The following is an 18,727-nucleotide window of genomic DNA, read 5'->3' on the forward strand; positions in this document are numbered from 1 at the left end:
TATGTGGCCCGCCAGAGCATAAAAGTTTTTAATTTCTTAGAATAAAAATAAAAAATTGGTGTGTATTTATTCATAGGGGGAATTGGACTTATATATTATAGGACTTAAACACTGTCCATATAACTTAACCTGACAGAATCAAATGTAAAAGGATTTATGCTATTGTAACAAGCACACATATGTTTAAATATAATTGTCACTTTAAAAAGTTATAATAAATAAAAAATGAGTTATTTAACATTAAGGAGTAGTTACATCCTGTATATCCATGGTATGTAACAAACACAAACCGTGTCTGACAAAAAATAATTTTAAGAAGGCATGGGAAAGCATTTGTTCTTCAAATAGTTTTTGAAGGCAAAAAAGAAGAAGAAAAATAGTTTTTGAAGGCAAAAATAAAAATGTTTAATGCAAAAAAAAAAATTTAAAGGAAAAAAAAATTTAAACCAAAAAAAAAAAAAAAGGGATGAAAGCAAATATTTAATATTTTCCCCCTTGCAGCTTAGAAAGTTTTGTTTGTAACTTCGCGGCATAAATATCACTCTGTAGTTTGACACATCTGTATGTGTTACCATAGCGCCTGAACTAATCCACAGGACCACATAGCATGCAGGTGATGATTGCATGTACAGTGGTCCTTCATTTATACTTTCTAGAAGGACCTGACACACAAAATACATGGAGTAGTCAGTTTTTTTTGTTTTTACAATTATAGATGTCTTAAAGCTTTAAAACTCCTCACTACACACTTTTCTCAGACAGTCGTGAACATTTTCAAACTTTTTTCTCTATTTTAAACCCTCAAGGTTAAACCTTCATAGAAAAATAAGTCCGGTATTATAGAATGATGCCCTGCGACAGACTGACGACCTGTCCAGGGTGTTCCCCGCCTTTGCCCAGCAATAGTCAGAACGGGCTCCAGCAACCCCGCGCCCTCAAATTGAATATGACAGGTTTAGAAAATGGATGGATTGTAGAATGAAACCCCCGAGACCACAATCTGTGAACCACGACATAATGAGGGACCACTGTACTACCATGACATGTTTTGGACAATTATTTGGTCTATGAAATAAAAACAATCGTTAAAAATATCGCAAGAAAGCAAACTCATCGCATCACTTTGACCCACCTTTCAAAAATTATAGATTAAAGTCCCAGCTTGAATCCCAACAACAAACATTATTTTAATCCCCAAAAAATGAATGCAAAGATCCCCTAAAATTTGAAGGTTTACCTTTGTCACATTGAACATCATAATTGATTCCCTTAAATCCAACTGTTAAGCTGCTTTAAAGTGATTAATTGAATAAATCTGCCTCTCCGTCTTCCCATTTCTTAGCGTTCTCAGTCGTGCAAAGTTATCAGACTGAAGAATATCCCAGCATTAGAGCTTTTAGCAGGGTCATTTTGGAAAAAACTCTGCAGTTAATCTGTGGGCAGGAACTCTTCTGAAGGTGTCCTCTGCTATAAAGCAGTATACATTAGACACTTCCACCCTAACCAAACTCTGATTATGTCTTAGAATGAGCCGCGCTGCAGCAACGATGAGCAAATGGACTTATGGCAGAATGTTTTTATCATCCAGCAAATCTGCGCAGTGGTTTAAAATCACAGAGACTTTTATTTCTATTGATCTAAAGTGCTGAAGATGAGGCTTTGCGACTTACTGAGCAAACTTGTCGGGGATGAGCTACACACCACGGGCCATACATATCAATGACAATGAACCTGAAGGACTGCTGAGATGTGCACATGCAGAGCTGCACTCCAACATCAAGATGTCTCAGAGCTGTTCTGATGAGCTTGGCAGTATTTGGCATGAATGAGCCATTTTCCTGTCCTTCAGTTTTAAAAAGCAGCTTGGGACTAGAGTGAAGGCCTTTTATTGTGTATAAAAGAAGGAGAATAAATCAACCCCCCTTACTAAACCAGAGCCCATAGGTTCTATGTTAGCGTAGGTCTTGAATCACAATATGTCACAGCTCTCACGGAATTTCATGGAGCTCCAAACACTTTGAGCTCTATTCTAATTTCTGCTCACATGCTTCCTAGAGCTGGATATGTGAGCAGCTGTGAATATTTCATCTCTCTGAATTATCTACTGTCTCTGGCTGATGCAATATTTACAGAGTTCTCACCGTACTTCAACAAGCGCTCCCCATAAGACTCATAGTTATTGTTTTTTTATGCATAGAAAAGGACGGCATTCAGCTGGCAACACACACAATGTGGAACCTGACTCAGAATAAAAATAAATACATACAGAGCATGTGTTTTATGGTGCTAACATTTACAGTGAAATTGATGAGTTGGTCGCTCCAGTAAAACAGACACAGTGTGGTTTTGGAAAGCCTCCTTCTGGTTAAAAAATCTTATTTTGTCTTTTTCTACACTATTTGTCAGTTTACTGCACAAAGTGAAGTGTGGTTTGAACATTAACGCTTCAACCCTTTCATATTATGATACTAATTCGCAACAAAGCGTTTAATCCAGGCCGCCATTTTATTTAGGAGCACCTTGAATGAAAAAAAAAACAACCTAAAAAATATTATTTTATATGTAATTGGAAATGTTAAGGTTAACATATATTTGAGCTACAACTGCCTTGAAAGAATTTATAACAGTGTTTGCTTAGGTGTATTGAAAAGGACTTAAAAATGTTGTTGGAGTTTTAAATTCCACACATGAGCTGCAGTAGTTTGCTCTCACATTGCTCGAAATTTTAAAACCTGCAAACATTTTTCCACATAAATGCTTAGTGAAAGCTAAAGTCCTATTGGCTGTGTCATGCCCAGGTGTGTGAAATTTGATCCATCTGCTGGGGGAGTAGTGAGCTGCAGACCAGCAAATTTAGAACCAAAACCACCCAATTGGGCAGAAAATCGCCCAATTGGGTGGTTTTGGTTCTACATTTGCTGGCAAAAACGGCTGGGTAGATATAATGTGGGCGGGTTTAGGGTCAGTTCGGTGGTTTTTATTTTTGTTTAGTAGCGGATGGTGGCTGTTGGAGTTCCGCTAATGTTCTATGTTCTGTTTATTGAAAAAGACTAACTTCACTATTAGCCCTAACTATTGTGTTTTTTTTCTTATTTTTTTTCCTTTAAGTTTTAAACTTGTACACTAAGACTGGAAATGTCTCTGTCAAAACCTACTATGCCTTTGACAAACTGTAACTGTAACATGAATCCGCTCATTAGCAGAGAAAACACAGATGTAAAGTGTTGCATACTCTTATGCATATAAAGTGTTGCATGCCTGTGCAAAGACCCTTTTTCTGCGACAGAATGAGCCACTTCATGTTGATTGTGTTATGGGTTGAAAAGTTACAGTACTTTAAAGCTCCGGTGAGCTTGATGAGTTTGCAGTATAGGTGCACAACTTCTGGTTCCAGCTAATGATGCCTTGTCTGCAGCCTGGTGCCCCTCAATTAAAACCCCTAAGCTAGCAAAGTTAACCAAAACAAACATCTTTGGAAAGTCTCTTTATGCAAAAAAGAACAAGCTAGAAAAAAAAGCTGCATTTAAGGACTCCAGGAGTCCTATTGTCACAGTCTGTCAGTTTCCTTTTGTTTTTTTGTACAGGTTGGCTGTGGCTCCTAGAAGGCTCCGCCCCTTCTCCTGCATTACCCAAAATGTGCACAACTGCTAGTATTTTAGTAAATTAGTTTGTTCTATTTAAGCTCATCTGCTTCTGTACTCTGTGTCGCAGTGTAATTTTCTGTTGGTACTCATGTTCTTGGCTTGGCTAAAACATGTCTTCATGTGTTTGGAGTTGAAATTTTGGCCAAAATAAATCATTCTTCTTCCATTTGCTTCTTCATTCCTGCACTTGGGTCATTCAGATTCCCTGCAACACCTATTGCTGTATGGATTTATTGTGACAGGCTGCTCCCACGCATTGAGTTTGCTCTGCATAATATGTAGCCACTAATTGTTAAATGTTTTGAAAAAACTGCTAATAAAAAGGCAACACAATGGTTTCAACCCTGTTATCGTGATGGAAGTCCCCAGTTTTTATCACTTTCTTCTGTTGTATTTCTCCACACACCTTTAAGTCCAGTTTGCATACATATTGTCTAATGTTGAACCGTGGACGAAAAAAAATGGGAACTGCTGCTTTAAAGTGCTCAAATTCATATGTATCTATAAAGCCCTTTTCATCTAAAAATACTGTAAATGTAAGGACAAACGCAGCACAAGATCAAACCCCTTGTATATTTAAAAAAGAAAGAACCCTGAGGACACTGTCAGCCCTGTCCTCCTGTCGCTTGGGCATCTACATCCTGGCCCAACAAGCCCGAGCCCCACAACCCCCGATCTCCCACCAGGAGGGACCAGAGCAAGGAAAACCATGGGGGCGAGCGGGGCCATGACCCCCCAGCCCGAAAACAGACAAGCCAAGAGTGAGAAGAAACTATAAAAGCAAAGATGTAGTATGATAAATGAGCTAATAAATACATGAAAAAAAATAGTTTTAATACTAATGATAATGGTAATAATTTATAAAATCAAGTAAGACTATAACTTTACTATGTAGTATGTTGTCTTAAATGGCACATCAAAACAAAACCAACTTCAAAAGCTAATCTAAAAAGATGAGTTTTGAGGTTTTCCTTTAAAACTTCCACAGTTGATGAGGTCCTCAAGTCCTCGGGCAGGCTGTTCCTTAGGCGAGGCTCGTAGGGTTGAAACGTGGTCTCGCCATGGGGTTTTGTTCGAACGCTAGGCACTTTCAGCAGTCCTGCACCTGAGGACCTAAAGCTTTAGAAGGCTGACGGGCTATAAGTAATTCAGATACAAAAGAAGCTCCAAGACCACGAACCCTCTTATAGACTAATAAATAATCTTAAAATCAAACCTAAAGCTCACTGGGAGCAGGGATTTTAAAATCAGTGTAATGTGCTCCCTCTTTCTGGTTTGAGTCAAAAGGCGTGCAGCCGTATTCTGGGCCAGCTGCATCTGATTAACCGTGTTTTTCTTTACACCAGAAATAAGGTCGTTACAGTAGTCTCATCTAGATGTTATAAAAGCATGAATAAACATTTCAGCACCGGTTCATGGGTTTCTGTTTGCACTTCTAAAGAGACATTTCAGAACATTTATGCTTCTTCACACTTTCAGCTTTTACACCCATTTTGGTATCAAAACACTCAGGTTATATTTTATATATTGATGTGGTTTATAAAATATTAGGCAACATTTTATTCTTATTGGCCATTGAAGTGAATGAGTAAGTGCTATACTTTCTGAACAACTGTGCCTAAAAGCTTTAAACCTCATATTTTCAGATATTAAAAACATTCAACTTTTTAACGATTCACTAACAGCTAGATGGCTCAGTTGGATGAGTGTACTGGTGCATGGAAAACCATGGTTAGTTTCCCAAGATGCACAAAAGGTTTACTGTGTGTGAGTCCTTGGGCGCGACCCTTTTGCACTACTGCCTATCTATCTAGCCTTTATCCAGGGATGCACCGGTCCCCAGCCCGGATCAAATACACTCTCTGCCAAACCACCTGTGCCAATTCATTGTGGTGAGCCTTGAGGGGATATGCTCAAAGGTGAATAAAAACATTAGAAATTGCTCTCTTTCACTTGTACTCAGCTTTTTTAAACTCTTTGTGACTTTCAAACATATACAGTTTCGGTTTCCTGGAAATTTCAGAGCACTTCCGGATCTATGGGAAATTTTAATACAGCTGAATCTTTCAGTATTGAGGAGGGGTGTGTGATGGCAATCATGACCTCAATAATTTAGAAAAACTATCATTAGCATGACCGGTAAGTACATTCATGTAAGCTACTTACATACTCTTTAATATATATATATATAATAAAATATATATAAAAAAAGGAAAGATTAGTAGAAGAAACGTTGCCAACATAGAGTTATGTGGGCGCTGAGTTCCTCATTCTGTTAATTACAGGCTAATCTATTATCACATCTGTCATTCTTTTCTACAGACTTTCATAGCTATTACTCATTAAGCAAAAACTCTACAATACTGTATCGGTCTAACCAGATGGCAAAACTTATACTACACCAATATAAGAAACACCTGTATTATCAGTATTATTTTTATTACCTTTTAACCTTTTCCTAAGATTACTAACGTGAGAATGGCTGAAAGTTTGATGTTTTTGCATTTAAATGAGTGTAACCGAGTGGTGAATGTCATGGTGCCTCTGTCAGTCTCTCCTTCCCTCCCCACTCTGACGTGTCCCCCTGCTAAAGCCAGCACATGTGCAGGCCCGTCTAAAGTTTGCTAGAGAGCCTTTGGATGATCCAGAAGAGGATTGGGAGAATGTCATATTGTCAGATGAAACCAAAATAGATTTCTTTGGTAAGAACTCTCCTTGTCATGTTTGTAGTAGAAAGAATGCTGAGTTGCATTCAAAGAATACCATACCCACTGTAAAGCATGGCGGTGGAAACATACTTTGGGGCTGTTTTTCAGAAACAGGACCAAGATGACTGATCCGTGCAAAGAAAAGAATGAATGAGGCCATGAATGGTCAGACTTTGTATAAAAAACCTCCTTGCATCAGCAAGGGCATTAAAGATGAAACATGGCTGGTCTTTCAGCAGGACAAAGAGAGAGATCCAAAACACACTGCCTGGGTTACAAAGGAGTGGCTTCATAAGAAACATTTCAAGGTCCTGAAGTGGCCTAGCCAGTCTCCAGATCTGAACTCCATAGAAAATCTTTGGAGGGAATTGAAAGTTCGTGTTTCCCAGCAACAGCCCCAAAACATCACTGCTCTAGAGGAGATCTGAATGGAGGAATGGTACAAATATCAGCAACAGTTTGCGAAAAACTTACAGAAAATATTTTACTTCTGTCATTGCCAACAAAGGGCATATAACAAAGTATTGAGTTGAACTTTTTTTATTGACCAAATACTTATTTTCCACAATAATTTGCAAATGAATTCTTTAAAAATCAGACAATGTGATTTTCTGTGTTTTTCTTTCTTTTAAATTTGTCTCACATAGTTGAGGTATACCTATTATGAAAAGTAAAGGGCTCTCCCTTTTTAAGTGGAAGAACTTGCACAATCTTGGTTGACAAAATACTTTTTTTGCCCCATTGTATTGACATAATAGCATCATGCAGTTGCAGCAGATTTGTCAGCTGAATATCCACGATGCCAATCTCTGTTCCTTTCAACCACCAAAGAGCCACAAAAGAGGCTAAACAAAAGCATCTTTAAGGGCTAATATAGCAGAATTACAGGGTGAATACCTGCAACTGCTAATTAAAGTTAAGTCTTGTATGTAACGGGTTGCTTTACAACAAAAAAATAATTTGAACTGTACAGAACATGGGCAAAAACATGAAAAGTAAATGAGAGAAAACAGCTAATCATTCTCTTTGGAAGCAGTCAAATATATAGATTATAAGATTGTTGTGATTTTTTAGAACAATTTGGATTTTACAAATTGAAGTTATGTAAGTATACTTATTATTTTCTTAATATGCAGTACAGACAGCTAAAAAAATGCATAAGGAAACTGGAGTCAGTAAGCAGCAATAAGTACAGACCTTTTATCAACCATTGTTTGTTCAGTATTCAGTAGATTTTAAGGCATACCAGAGAAGTCAAAGTAAAGCAAACAAATGAAGCAGTTGCAGTGGCTGAAATATACCATAATGATCCACTTACCGATACTTCAAGAGCACTGCAGACTGACCTACAGCAGCAAATGAAAACAATTTGGGGCTAGAACATCCAGCAAATTGAAGACAATTCTTCTACTCTGTGAAAAAGGGAAGTGTTTCATCAATACTTTTGCTTCTGCACAGATCAAAAGAGTAGGAGAGGCCATTGAAGAAAAACAGGATGCTGTTAAAATCTGCTTTGAAGCTTTAGATATCCTTGCTGCATGTATTTACTGCAATCACTGGAGATTGATTTGATCACACATGTCTACAACTAAGATTCTCAAAAGAATCCTAGAATGTTCTTGTTTTTTACAGTCATAAAAGTGGTAATGGAAGACTCAAACACAAAGGGCCAGAAATACACAGAGAGTTATTTAAAAATAAAGATGCCTGGTTCTCCAAAGTAGCAATAGATGATGGAATAGATGGAAGAAAAGAACCTTACTGACGGTGTATTCGTACTGGAATAGTCCGTTTGTCTGCATCAAGTCCTGAACCTTGCATTCGATCTGTATTCAGGCTGCTGTCTACCGGATATTTCTGATTCAAACCAATGCTTTTTAACAAAACCATGTGACTAAAAATCTCTTCAGTCATTGGCCAGGAATTACGAGGGCGGGGCAAAGCAACGAGAGAAAGAATAATGGAAATCCTACGGTTTTCCGTCCTTGTGCGGATAAACTTTATATTTCACTGACCAATTCTGAACGTCTGCATAAACGTCAAGTACAACACTTATATACTCATATGTGCAGTGATGTATGTATCAGAGGATGTTCGATTGGCTGTTCTGCATGTCAATCAAGTCCCGTACTTCTCGGTGAGGATTTTAATTTGCTGACTGATTTTTTAGAAATATGTTTTTATTTTTTTGGTTAATTATCTTTGCTGGCCTGCTATCTACCCTCATGTCCTTGAAGATCGACTGGCCTGATGCCATCAACGTAATGAGCACCCTAGGTCTACATAATTATACCTATTTTCTGTTTACAGAGATACAAACTACAGTTCAGAGTTTCGTTTGTATGGATTGAGAGGAAAGGTCAACTGAATCAGAATCAGCTGTACTTAACTGTTTGCTACCATTAGAACTTTTACCCATGCACCAGAACCGGGAAATTAAACAAGGAGAACCCAATTAACACACTAAACCTTAAAATAAACAAAATGCTACTAACAAAACCAAAAGCAATAGAACTCACATAAACTGACTGTATTTTGGTAAAAACACAAATGAATTGCATTATAGGATTATGTGCATTTTCCTAACATGTATAAGTGTTTGTTGCAAAACAAACATATTTTTTGTTTATATTACAAAAAATGTAAAGTTTTTCTGCACTCCCTGAGGCTGCCTTTAGAGCTCACACCCGTGAAACAGCTGGGTCAGCTGCCTCCGCCATGTTGTCATATGTTAAGAGAAAAGCCTTGGAGTTCTTTTAGCATCACCCGACAAACCGTAAACATGCAAAAGCATTTTTTTTCTCTATTCTATATGACGTGCATTATTTTGGTGTTTTATCATCACCGCCTGCAGTGTTGGTGAAATCATATGCTTGTGTCTGCACAGCTTGTTAGATCCCTGCAGCACATAAAACACCTCTCCACAGAGACGCAGGTTTAGAAGAATCCCGGATAATGAGCTGGAAAGCAGCATTGACAATGTTGAGCCCAGGCAGGCTGATGTGACGGTGTCAGGCTAAATACATTATGTGTGCTGGGTTTTCAATACAGCAAGTATTTTGTCATTAGTTTGTGTGTGCCCGTGGCGGTTTGAGCATAAAGCACACGTTGTAATGCAAATCATGTATACAGGGACAAATATTTGGCCCTAACAAGGTCTTAAATTTATGGCAAAGTATTAGTCATCTTGTGGACAATCTAAGTTTTAATAAATAAAGTTGAAATTTGGACGTATAGGTTAACATGGTAGGAATAAAATTGTTATTATATTAGGATCCATTGTGCATTCAGCGTGGTGCCGGGTTTTTTATTTATCATTGCTGTAATCTGTTGGTGCTCCACACTGCTTGCTGAAGTGATGTCATAGTGTGAAAGGAGAGGAGGCCATACAGTATCAATTAGTGTGAGCAATGCTGGAAAAGCAATGGTTGAGGGCAGGTTAAGGTTGAGGACAGGGTCATGCATCATTGGGTGACCCAAGAAAAGTCTGACTTTGTCCCGGCAAATTGGCCATTTTCCGAATGATGGAGTTGGGCGGTAAAAGTTCATGTAAATGAGGCCACACCCCCTCAGGCTTCTCATTCACCTTCAGAATCATCTGAGATTATCTACCCACTTTAATGTCTATAGTTACAGCACACGTTGGCCCGTGTGATGCTTTTATTCCCTTCATTTTAACTTTATTTTTAAAAACCCTCAAAAAATCCTTTCCCCTTAAAGTCTCATTGTAGTTGTAATAAATAATCCTATTGATCCCAGTTGTGCCAACTCAAGATCTAACTAGATAAATCTGCACTAAAAGATTGATAAGAATCAACAGATATGTAGCAGTTGTTTACTTTTGGATCTCATTGAAAGTTGGCTGTGACCTTCTGCTGGTTCAAGCTTCAGAGTAGAGCTAAAAAAAACACTCAAAATGAGAACTCTTGTTTATAAAGCTTATTTATACAAAATATAAAACACTAATTGGCTCTACAAATGGGTAAAAAGAAATGGAAGAGCTCAGAGGCAGCATAATCTGTGGCCATAATACATCACTCTAGGTGAACAAAAAGGGTAAGTGCAAATAATGTACAGTATTGGTGTATTAAAGTCAGCTCCATGAAGGACAATTTTGCAAGACAGATGGTTTTGTTAATGTGGTACTAGAATAATAATAATAAAAAGGACTTGAGAGTCATCATTAGTTTTGGTGTGAGGGGAAGTGGTTGAGTTGCAGCCTCTTAAAAAAGAAAGCAATGGTAGATTGTTGTCGTCGCTCATGAGATGCTCTGAGCTTTTAGCCAAAATCAAAAAACTGTGTCATTTTCTAAGACTCAGTTTCTGCAGAGCGGCAGGATCTTATTAGAAATTCACCTCTAAGTTGTGAACGAGACTGTGGACGGGCATGGAGTAAGCCCTTCCACACATCCCGTCATCTATCTGCTTAAATGCTCTCCTGTTAATTTACAGCCTGTCACACCCAGAGGCTGACTTACCATTAGGCAAAGGTAGGCTGGGGCCCCCAACTTTCTGGTGCCCCAAGCAGAACACTCATTTAACTCTGTCATAAGTGTTTGGTCCTCCCGTCTTATGCAACAATGGTATATTCCAGTCAACAGCAAGTCCATAGATTTCCAAAATAGCGAGCAGAAGCAGCATTGCCAGACTGGGCAGTGTCCTGCTCAAAAGGGTGTTTTTTTATTCTGACTTTGCGGGTAAAATTTGCTTTTGGCGGATAAACATAATTTGGGCAGGTTTTGGATCTTTTTTAGTACCTGGATAAACACGTTCTAAGCAGGATTATTTGGTCAGGCCAGACAGGTGCTTCACCTGCAGTCATGAGATGTAAAGATAGTAAAATAAATGTGTTTACACTAACCTGTTCCATTAAAGCAATTTAAAGGTTTGATTCTAATCATTTTAAGCATTTTTATCCTGAAAATCGCAGTATTTGAGTATTTCCTGTTTAATTTCAGCGCAGGCTGTAAACTCTGCCGCACGAGAGATTATGCAATCTTGAGTGAAGTTGGGTTATTTGGTCCTTTAGTTTACTCATTTTATGCTAATAATGTAAAGCTTATTACTTTTTTCTTTATCATTCTAGACATTTATATTCTACGGTGGCCCTGAAGTGCAAACCATTCAACAAATCACTCGATACAAAAACATTTTTAAGATCACAGCAACAATTTAAAAAGCGTATTACATTTTAGAAAACAAAACAAAATTTCAGAAACCAAAACATAAAAAAGAAAAAAAGATTTCAGAAAACAAAATTAATTTCCAGAAAAAAAAAAGAAATATTACAAAATGAAAACATTTCAGAAAAAAAATTAATTTCCAGAAAACAAAATGAAATAAAAAAAATGAAAACATTTCAGAAAAACAAAATGAAATATTAAAAAATGAAAAACATTTCAGAAAAAAAATGAAATATTAAAAAATGAAAAACATTTCAGAAAAAAAATAAAATATTAAAAAATGAAAAACATTTCAGAACACAGAATGAATTTCCAGAAAACAAAACGAAATCTTCAAAAATGAAAAACATTTCCAAACCGGAAGAAACAGGTACTATGGGACAACGCTGATTGGATGATGATGTTTGTCAATCATTTGAACTGAAAAGTATTTTAAATGAAGCGACGTATTTTATCGTTTATCGTCCAAACAACAATGTACCATGATAATTCCCGTATTTCCCATTTACATATTAAATCAAAAATGCAGCAAACAGATAATGAAGGTTTAAATTATTTTTTGAATATTTCGTCTGAAGCAGAACGGTCACCCGGAAGTAGTTTGTGTGGATGACGTCCGTTCTGCAGGTAAACAATGAAAGGGACGATAAAACGTTAACATAAACGTTAATCTTTGAATATTTAGCGGATGTGATGACAGAACGCACACAGAAATATCAACACCAACCAGGTTTACAAATGTTTCAAAATGTCGTGAGAGGATTCTGTCTAAAGCAGCAGCTGCGAAGAAACGGGTGTTAAGACGGCGCACATCAGGAAATGCAGTCCCGCCATCCACTGATAAGGTATGGAGGCACATTTGTTTGATCTAATAAATGTAGCGTTAAACGTGATTTCTAGGTGGGTGTTTACAGACAGATCCAAGATCCTTCAGTCATAAGTTAATGACAGGTTACCTCATCAGCTGGAGAGGGGGTCACGTGGGCAGGATTCTCAGACAGGTGTACCAGCAGCATAAATCAGCAAAACTGTCAGGTAAACTGCAGCAGTTTGTGTCTCAGAATAACATTTATGAATGCTTCTTATTCACACTATTAAGATCTGTGACTTTAGAGTGTGTCAGTGCACAGAAACATGACAGTAAATGACTGGATGTGCACATCATCAGACACGTACAGGTGTGTAACTAAAGGTGGCAAAGTCTGTAGTGTAAAATAAATCTTTAAAAAAAACGTTTTAGTCTTTCAGGCAGAGGAGGAATACCAAATTGTTTTAGAATGTATTTTTTTATATGACTGAAATAATGTATTTTATTCTGAGTTTGGTGTTTTGACCCCTCCCTAATGAATTTCTGGTTTAACCCATTTTCTCCTCATTTTGATGAACTCAACTTTTTCCTGAATGAAAGATGAACGGCAGCCAATGTTTTTCTGTCAGGGATTTTTAATTTATTAATTTATCTCTGTCAGGGATTTCAAGAGCTGGAGCTGGAGTCCAGTGCAGAGGAAGCTGCAAGCATGTACGAGCAGGAACTGGGGTCCCTTACCTGTGCATCTTCCTCTGGATGTGATGCTGAGCAGCAATGTGGACAAACCTTCCCTGACATGACTCTTTTTGATACAGGTGTTAAGCACAAACAGACTTTTCCCAGATGCATTTTTTCCTCTAATAAATGTGACTGACAGGTACGCTGAGTAAATGCTGATTGTAAGCGCAACATTTGATTGACTGCATGAAGAAGCCCATAAAGGAAAATCCACAACTGTTTCTTTGTTTCTGTTACTGAATAACGTATTCATGTTAAGTTTTCAATAAATATACTGCATTGCTATGAAACAAATTTGTTTATTTTCATATCCTTTATTACAATCCTCACGTCAGCATTCAGTTTTTTCATTGACAAAAAAACATTTCTAAACAACAGCTTTGAAAATCAAACATCATCTTTGTTAATAAAGCTTTAAAACCTAAAATGGTAAACATGGAAAAACTCCTAAATGAAGCAAGCCTAATATGAACATTTTAAACTGGAGTTTTGCTTAAAGGAACATTAAGTTGTTTGGAGTTGTACAAGTGTTTGATGCGATTCCTCATAGATGTGATTTCCAGATCATCAGCCGGACACTAAAGCCAGGAATTGTGCTTCGTTTTTCACTCCCCACTGCATCATTTACAACTAATCAGGCTTATGCAGCAGGTTAAAGACGTTTTTTAAAGGACCTGCAATTTAAAAAAAAAATTAGATATTAAGGTAAAATAATATTTATTGATTACATTTCACATAAATCATGGTGACTTGCCTGTACACTGCACAATGATATGAATGACTTTAGTCTTCTTGTATTCCCATGTAGAGCTGCCATCTGTTCTTCTGCAGCACAAACCTTTCTGGAACTTCGCTTTGAGAAACTTCACCTGCAGAAATATCACATGTTAATTCAATTAAGTATTTTATAAACTTTAAAGTTCATTTTTAAGTTTCAGTATATGTGTATATGCATGGCTCTAAAATATACAATGCACTTAAATATTATTTCCCATAAGAACTTGTTTACTGATTTCAGTCTTAAAGTCGATTTTTAGCAACACTGATGCCATATAATTACTGTAATTACTGTATAAATCACAGAATCAGGCTGGCTCGGAGCTTTTTCTCTCATGTTGTCACCGGAAACGGGAACGGCTATCATGTGAAGACGGTTCGTCTCCATCGGGTTCTTTTTGCGCATGCGCAAGATAAAAAGAAATTATCTTTTCAAAGCAGCACTTTAACATCCTAAAATTAACATCCTTAGAGACATGTGACTGACAAAAGAAAAGATCACAGAATTGATTCTTACCTAAAGATGATTGACAGCGTGAACCTCGCAGCCGTAGACATTAGCGCACAGCGTTCAAAGTAAAAGTGCTCACAAACTACTTCCGGGTGACCGTGTGTCAGGCGAAATGTTAAAAAAATAATTTTAAAGTTCATTAACAGTTTGCTGCATTTTTTATTTGATATATAAATGGGAAATACGTGGATTATTATAGTACATTGTTGTTTGGACGATAAAATCAGTCATCGCTTCATTTAAAATACTTTTCAGTTGAAATGTTGTTGTTATCATCATCCAATCAGCGTTGTCCCATAGTACCTGCCTCTTCCGGTTTGGAAATGTTTTTCATTTTTGAAGATTTCGTTTTGTTTTCTGGAAATTCATTCTGTGTTCTGAAATGTTTTTCATTTTTTAATATTTCATTTTTTTTTCTGAAATGTTTTTCATTTTTTAATATTTCATTTTTTTCTGGAATTTTTTTTCTTTCTGAAATGTTTTTCATTTTTTAATATTTCATTTTTTTCTGGAATTTTTTTTTTCTGAAATGTTTTCATTTTTTAATATTTCTTTTTTTCCTGGAAATTAATTTTGTTTTCTGAAATGTTTTTTTTTGTCATTTTTGTTTTTCAAGTTTTGGTTTCTGAAATTTTGTTTTGTTTTCTAAAATGTAATGCTGCTTTTTAAAATTTTTTTTTTTTTTAATTGTTGTTGTGATCTTAAAAATGTTTTTGTATCGAGTGATTTGTTGAATGCTTTGCACTTCAGGGCCACCGTAATATTCCTTATCCTCCCTTTCTATATGATAGGTGATGTATTTCACTTCAGATCTGACATGAAGCTGCTCTAAAAAAAGAATGTGGCAGAAAAACAACAGAGCTTTTTGTTATATTAATATAAAAAGAGTAGATTTGTTTTAGCTATGCATAAATACTTTTTTGGTAGGATTTTTACTGTGGTTTTGCAAAATTTCCTTTTGATACACGATTAGAAAAACAAAAGGTTCTTATGGTTCTTATTGTTTTATTTAATACTTGGAAACGTTTTTGCTCATAAGAAATGTTTTTTTAAAAATCAAACTCCTGTTTTTTTCATGTTTCACAAGGACCTTTGCTATTATTTTATCTCACCTGAATTCATGAAAAGGAAAAATACAAGTATAATTTCTACTTTAGTTTATTCAGTCTTGATATTGATGTTGTCAAAAAGTGGAACAGTAAGGAAGTTGTTCGATGTTTTACCCTATCAGCAAGGATTTAAAGTAAGAAAATAACAACAAAACCGCTGCAGAAGGCCCCATGTTATTGTCCTCCTGGGACCCCCAAACTGCCCAATCGCCCACTGCTCACACCCCAAACCCCCGGTTTAGACCCAGATTCCAGCTCAGATGGGGAAAATGAATCTTGACGTACATGGATACAAGTGGATAAATCAGAATAGAGCTGGGCAAGGAGCTCATGGCCTATTGTAGTATCTACGTTACTGCTACAAGCATTTTCTTCTGCTCAAATTGTTTTTTTTTTTTTTTTTTCATTCTAACTTGTTCTGTCCAACAGCTGAGCAAACAGATTAGAGCTGAAGCCTTTTTGTGTTGGACAGGTTTTACTAGTGTGTGTGGGGAGGGAGAGGGGAAGAATGTGAGGGGAGGGTGGAAAAGAGTAAAAGGAAGAAAGGTGAAAAGGTGGGGGGATACAAGCACTGATTTGAATAAGTTATTATTTTAAGCTGTAACAATTATACCAGATCTGCTGGAAAGACGAATGTTACATCAAAGGTGAAAATCTGACACTAAGATGAGCGAAAAAAAAATCTGTCCATCAATACACTGTAGGTAAGGAGGAGGGATGAAGCAGACAGGGAGCAGTGTGGCAGTGTGCACGTGCACGTGGGGGTGGAGATACATGCATGCTGCCGACGTGAACCGTGTGTTCATAAGGGGAGCCAGATCCTACCCAGCCACACCAGCCAGACCAGGAGAGGGGAGGAGAGCCCCCCAGGCCAGAAGCCCCCCCAGCATCCGGACCCAGGCAGCCTGGGAGGGGGGGAGGAGGGGACCGCCCACCCCACCAGCCAGGCACAGAGAGGGCCCCCCTACAGGGCCCCCCCCAATGCCCAGAGGCACAAGCGAACCCAGTGTCCGGCCCCCAGGCCACAAGACAGGAGCGCTTAGCCGTACCAGGCGGCAGCCATGGAGGCCACCGGGCGCCGGACACCGAGACAAAGGCCAGGGCCGAAGCCAGGGCCCCCGGAACCCATGAGCCGGCCACCACCCGACCGGCGCCCCGTCTCCGCAAGCCAGCCCAGGCACGCGACCTAAGCAACCCAGGGATCGCCACGCACCCACAGCCACCCCCCATAACCCTACAACCCTACACACTACAACCCCCCCCCCGCCATAATATCTGAGCCCCCCTCCCCAACCCTCTCAGTGCCCTCCCCTCTCTGTGATGGGGTGGGAAAGCCCCAGAGGGGTCCCAGCGAGCCTCCGTCCTACCCATGCACTCACGCACACATACTCACAATCATCTGGTTACCCTCCCCACCCCCCGCCGCCACGCAGTAACCCCCCGCCCCCAGCCGGACGACCCCCAGCGCCATATGCCCGACCATTCCCGCAGCCGACAGGATACCCATAAGCCCGGCCGCCCTGAGAGGACCAGGCGGGTGAAGACCGGCCGCCCCCCCCCCCCCCGACCCCACCCATGTATGTAGGTGCGGGAGTGCTGTGTGTGTGCTGCAGGTAAAATAGGAGGTCCCCAGTGTGGGGGGCTCCACCGCTGCCAAGCCGCAAAGCCCCCCACTCCGGGGTCCCGGGCTCAAATTGTTTTGAATAAAAAAAATGCTCAGATATAAACATTTACTCATTTAATTTACTTACAGAAATGCAACTTTGAGCTTAATTTTCTTCATAGATGTCCATCATAAGAAAAATGCCACATAATTTTAAAAACACACACAAAAAAAAAAAATTCATCTGAGTTGATCTTTAAAGTTTATGTTCTTCCAGCTCTTCGTGATACATGAAAGATATTTATGAAACAGAGAATTCAGAAATATTTTCAATCCAAGATAAATGTTAAATAGTGACTAGGAGACTAAAAGTGCTTTTCAGTCAAAACAAAGATGAGGTTGATCTGGAAAACAGGTTTTGGTCATGTTTCAAAGACAAAACTGATATCAAGAATAGACAAAAGGTCAGCAAAGGATACAGGGTGGGATTTGTGTCATCAGTATTCATAAAATGCATGCTCCCACTGATTGGCTCTTCGTCATACTTTCATGAGACAGAGCATGCGGGCTAAATGAGGGCAAGAAAAGGACAAGGCTGAAACACTACTTTCATTTCTGTACGCTGCTCAAGGAAAGTCCTTGCTTTGAGAAAATGGTCTTCTATTGGCAGCTGTGACCCACTTTACCCATTCATGCTTGAGCATTCATACGCCCACATGCACACACATGCATCAGTGAAGAGGAAAACACAGGCATCTGGAAAAGTCCTCCTCTGGGAGGCATTGACATGATTTGCGGGGGCTTGCTGTGTTTCTTGCGAGTTTGGTGGTAGAAAGTTCTGCGAGGTGACTTCCCTCTGCACTTGCTGTGGCACCAGATAATGGCTGCTCAACCAACTGGTGAACCACATTCGCGAGCTTGTGACAGGAGCAGAATAACATGTAAGAAGGCATCTGAGACTGCACGATAGATAAATAATTGCTCATTAAAGTTTCAATTTAGTTTAAGTGTTTCCTCTGAAAGGAAGGGAACTATTTCAGTTCCCTGTAGCTCAGCTGAAGCTGATGTCATAGATGTGAGATCAGAAGGCGTTAACATTTTTCAGCATGTGCCACAAGCTGTAGTGATGACCACTTAGTGTGCTTTTGTAGCAGTTATTAAGGTTGTGAAGTTGATTGTATAAATTAAAACCACAAACCCAAATTAATTGGGGGGGTGAACACTCACACACACTTAAATATGAATGTAATAAGTTGGCAAGAGAAAAGAAAAATAAACAACATTAAGGTCCATATGTTGTTGCGATGGTGAAACAGACGTAGGAAAAAAAGATTCATGCTACTGAGTTTTAGCCTTGGTTCACCTTTACGGGTTAAAACAGCCTATCTGCAGGTGAGAAATGGTCAAACCTGTACGGGACACGCAGGTGGCCGGGACAAAATAGCGAGGTCGTAGACCGCTTGCTGAGCCTGTGTAGTGAAAATGTTCTTGTACTTTTTTTTTTGAATTGGCATAGTGCGAGCAGGTCATACTGAACACTGGTACAACACACAAGGAAGGGTGAAGTAGAAGAGACACAGACAGATTTTTCATTTTTACCATCTCCCCCGTGAATCTGGTGTACTGTGCAAGGGGCCAATTGGTGC

The 18,727-nt window shown here is 38.7% G+C and overlaps 2 long non-coding RNA genes across 2 annotated transcripts; one reads left to right on the forward strand and one right to left on the reverse strand.

The window, feature by feature from the left end:
- Window positions 1–10,188: 10,188 nt before the first annotated feature.
- LOC144987799 (uncharacterized) lies at window positions 10,189–13,375 on the forward strand. Its single transcript, XR_013651464.1, has 2 exons — window positions 10,189–12,380; window positions 13,005–13,375. It is a non-coding gene; the product is annotated as an uncharacterized LOC144987799 (long non-coding RNA).
- Window positions 13,365–14,579, reverse strand: LOC144987798 (uncharacterized). Its single transcript, XR_013651463.1, has 3 exons — window positions 14,376–14,579; window positions 13,836–13,950; window positions 13,365–13,755 (listed from the first exon to the last, which is right to left on the reverse strand). It is a non-coding gene; the product is annotated as an uncharacterized LOC144987798 (long non-coding RNA).
- Between the last annotated feature and the right edge of the window lie 4,148 nt (window positions 14,580–18,727).

Source organism: Oryzias latipes, chromosome 19, assembly GCF_053564925.1.
Source record: "Oryzias latipes strain Hd-rR chromosome 19, Olatipes_Hd-rR_3.1".
In the NCBI taxonomy this organism is placed as follows: domain Eukaryota; kingdom Metazoa; phylum Chordata; class Actinopteri; order Beloniformes; family Adrianichthyidae; genus Oryzias; species Oryzias latipes.